Raw genomic sequence first — 4,807 nt, 5'->3', positions numbered from 1 at the left:
AATGGGAATGGGTGGGTAGGGAAGTGGGGGGGGAGGGTATGGGGGACTTTTGGGATAGCATTGGAAATGTAATTGAGGAAAATATGTAATAAAAAAGAAAGTTATAATGCTTAAGAAAATCTTCCATTATTAAGAATGTATTCAAAGGAATAACCACTTTTAAGCTCTAAGTTGAAATGTTAATGTGTTTCACCCATCAATGACTCTTTCCTATTTTATATTTTATGTAAAACAGATAAAATTTAATATGAAATATACTCAAGATGAATCGTAGCCCAGGACCTGACCATTCCAATCAATTTCTTTGTTACTGTCAAAAAAAAAATTCAGATACCATATTTCGCTTATGATTTTATATTGTTTTTAAATCCTCATGTGATGCCCCAGCATTTACGTGAATTTAGAGAACAGAAGTTTCCACCTGATACAAGGGTCCTGATGATTTCTGCACCCCCTTTCATGTTACATGCCATCATTTTTATAGAAATCAATATAAAGCATGAACAGTTTTATTTTCCCTGTATCTATGTTTGTGGCTGTGATCCTAAAAATTACACTGGTAAAAGAAAAAAAATAATAAGGAAAAAGAACACTAAAATTCAATAATGTGTATTGCACTCAGTATTGCTAATTGATGGCATTTTGAAAGATTAGTTGGCACTTGGCCTTATACAATATTTTAATAAAAAGACAATGATGCAGAGAAGTGACAAGGCAGCAGAAAATGTTTTGGGTTTCCAAGGGTAGCAAACTGTGGTGAGCTTACCATTATGAGGGAAGTTGTGTTTGTTTGTTTTTGTGTGTGCCAAACAATGTCATCACCATCCTGACATCTTCATGGCCACAGAACATTACCACAGAGGGAGTATATGACAATACTCATTTTTCATCAATTCTTCTTTTCAGTCAAAAAATAAAAGTTTAAAGAGAGATTGTTTCTCCATATATTTATTCTCAGATTTGTTTATTTATAAACAATTCCCACACTATTAATAGCTTCTGTGGTTCTACAACATAAACCTCTTACTCATATGGATATTGATAAACATCAGTCCCTAAAACATTCTATGTAGAATTTTCACACCCCAGTTCTTGGTATATAAAAACTCCTAGCATCCAAATAAAATAAAGGGCCTGTTGCATATTACTTTTATCTGAAGAGACAGAACCCGATATGTTGCTAGAAACTTGGATTATTTAAAATTTAGAATTTATTATTATTTAGAATTTTTCAACTTGTTTGCTGGTAATATTTGCGGGATTTTTTAAAACTTAGTTCATACTGTCTATGTCCCAAATATTGACTTGTATTCATTTTTGTTTGGCTGCTGGTACTCAATGCCTGTATTCCCAGAGACTTTCATCTCTCCAAAAATGTCCTCATCTTTTCCTATTGCATTGGGAAATGTGTGAACTCTGCTTCAACGGGACTGCAACTGTCAAGAGATGGAAACAACTCCAAGTTCATTGGCAAATGAGAAGAATATTATCTATAAACACAATTTAATAATATCAGCATTAAATAGAAAAAGAATTTTAACATATGCTATGATATATATAAATAATATATGGTAAGTGAAAATATAGAGGCATGGAGAAGCAAATACTGTATAATTGCTCTTAATGTGTATAAGTTATTAAATTCACTGAATCTTTGAAAATAAAATATGAGCTGTTAAACAAAAAAAGCCAGAATTGAGGGAATGTTCTTGAATACATAAAGAGTTTTAGATTTACAAAATGAAAAACATTTTGAAGATTTCATTGTAACACAATGTGAGACTATACTAACACTTAAATGATTAAGATGAACATCATACTAAAATATGACAAGGAAGGTAGATTAGGTTATATATTTTTTCAATTTTTACTAGATATTTTCTTCATTTACATTTTAAATGTTATCCCTAAAGTCCCCTATACCCTCCCCCTGCCCTGCTCCCCTACACATGTTATGTTGTTATTGAAGATCAGCCTTAGTCCATGATGATCTGATAGGACACATGGGATTATTTCAATATTTTTGTATCTGTTAAGGCCTGTTTTGTGACCAATTATGTGCAGAGCCATGCCGCGAGCAATCGCTGTGGAGAGCCGTGCGTGCCTGCAAGCAATCGCCATTATAAGATGGTGCTGGCCTCTGCTGTGCCTAACTAGTAAACAAGCCTTGTACACAGGTGCGAGAGTGAACTCATTCCTAGTCACTGCCCATTCTTGAGGCGTAATAGTGGGGTGAAGGGCAAACAACAAATCAGGAGCTGACACGCCATATCAGGTGCTGAAACACCCTAGCTGAGGGCCATATAAGCGACTCCATTTTCTGGGGTCGGGGTCTTCCCTCCTGAAGAAGCAATAAAGCTTTTGCTGCAGAAGATTCTGGTTGTCCCGAGTGTGTTCTTGCCAGCGGGGACAAAAGCTCAGGATAAGTGGCACCGAAGACCCAGGAACTACAATCACACCAGCGCAAGGGAGATCCCTCGTTCGCNGGGCGGAACCAGAACTGCGGGACATAAGGCTCTGTAAGGCTCTGTAAGGTACATACAGTCTTGAAATTTCTCCAGAGTTAGATGCCCTTTTGATTGTTTGCACGGTGATTGCACTTTTCCTTTTGGTTTCGTTTTGCTTCCACCGCTGGAACTGCTGACTGGTTCCCAGTCGAGTTCAGGCCTGGACAGCATCTGGACAGCGACCAGTTTCAGTTGCAGTCAGGCCTGGACAGCACCTGGACAGCGACCAGTTTCAGTCGCTGTCAGGACTGGACAGCAGCAGAATGGGAATCTCCCACTCTGTAGTAGTGGAGTTAAGGTCGGTCCTGAAGCAGTGTGGCCTGAAAATCGCCACTAAGACTATAGAGGGATTTGTCATGGAGATAGACCATGTGGCACCATGGTATGCTTGTTCAGGTTCATCAACTGTCACCTCGTGGGATAAACTGAAAGGAGATCTAGTTAGGGAACAGCAGAATGGCAAACTTAAAGCAGGATTCATGCCGTTGTGAAAACTGGTAAGATTGTGCTTAACAGACTAGGATTGTCAGCAAATGGTTGAAGCGGAGCAGAAAGTTTTGGACGAAATTCAAGACAGTCTACCAAGACAGAGTGGGGACAGAGAGTAAAAGTAGAGAGGAAACAAAGTGCACTGAAGAATTTAGGCATATCCACGGGGCTTGAGCTCAAGGAAAAGAGATATAAAGGAAAGAATGCCTTGGGAGAGATTANAAAAAGGGATGGAAAGGGAGAGAAGAAGAGAGATTGAGCTGGAGAGGCACATAAGGAAAGGAGCCTCTAACCCGCCATTAGATGAGTTCAAGGCACTAGCTGTCAGTAGCTCAGGATCGGATAAGGAATTCAGCTCCTCTGAGGAGACAGACTTAGAGGAGGAAGCATCTCGCTATGAGGGAGAAAAGTACCAGCCAGATGAAAGACAAGCTAATCAGTTACAGAATAACATGAAAGCAGCTAGAGACAAATGTCAAATCGCTGCGTGGTCTTCGGATCCACAACCTCTGGGTCCTAGTGCACCTCCGCCCTATGTACAGAGGTATCATTCAGACTCATTCATTTCAAAAGAGGAACAGAGAAAAGTGCAGCAAGCATTCCCAGTCTTTGAAGGCGCCAATGGCGGACGTGTTCACGCCCCGGTGGAGTATATACAGATTAAAGAGCTTGAGGAGTCAGTCCGTAACTATGGAGTCAATGCCAACTTTACTGTAGCCCAAGTTGAAAGGCTTGCGACTCTGGCAATGACCCCTGGCGATTGGATGACCATACTAAAAGCCGCATCTCCTAACATGGGAATGTATTTTGAATGGAAAGCTTTATGGCAAGACTCCTGCCAAGCACAGGCAAGGGCCAATGCCAATGTTGAAGGGAACCAAGTAACATGGACTTTTGAGTTGCTTACAGGTCAGGGACAACAAGCTAATAACAAGACAAATTACCATTGGGGGGCATAAGCCCAGATCTCAGCTGCATGTCAAGCTTTACAAACGATAGAAAAGACCTTACAAGATACTCAATTACAACCCATTGATGAGTCAAAGTCATTTGAATTGTGTATATTAAAAACTGCACAGTTACCAACAGCAGTCTTATGGCAAAATTAGCCTTTATTGTGGGTTCATCCTAATGCTTCCCCTGCAAAAATCATTGAGTGGTATCCTAATGCAGTTGCTGAACTTGCACTTAGGAAGATAAAAGCAGCCATTACTCATTTTGGGAAAGAACCTCATATGCTAATTGTGCCTTATACTTCTGCTCAAGTTCAAACACCCTGGCAGCAACAACAAACGATTGGACAGTCTTGGTTGCCTCTTATTCAGGANAAATTGATAATCATTATCCAAAACATCCAATTTTACAATTTGCCTTAAGCNAAGCCATAGTGTTTCCAGTAATAACAGCCAAACACCCACTTCNGGATGGGGTAGTAGTGTATAAAGATGGATCCAAATCTGGTATAGGTGCATATGTAGTAAATGGCCAAGTAACATCTAAACAATATAATGAGACATCACCCCAAGTTGTAGAGTGTTTGGTAGCTCTAGAAGCCCTTGAAACTTTTCCAGGACTGCTCAATATTGTATCTGATTCCTTATATGTAGTCAATGCAGTTAATACACTTGAAGTTGCTGGCTTAATTAGACCCTCTAGCAAGCTTGCTCACATTTTTCAGAAAATTCAGTCAGCCTTGTTACATGGAAGACATCTTGTGTATATTACTCATGTTAGGGCTCATTCTGGCCTTCCTGGCCCCATGTCTCATGGAAATGACTTGGCAGACAAAGCCACTAGAATCGTGGCTGCTG

Source organism: Mus caroli, chromosome X (assembly GCF_900094665.2).
Source record: "Mus caroli chromosome X, CAROLI_EIJ_v1.1, whole genome shotgun sequence".
In the NCBI taxonomy this organism is placed as follows: domain Eukaryota; kingdom Metazoa; phylum Chordata; class Mammalia; order Rodentia; family Muridae; genus Mus; species Mus caroli.
The sequence above is the reverse complement of the archived record's forward strand: the minus strand, read 5'-3'. Positions refer to the sequence as shown.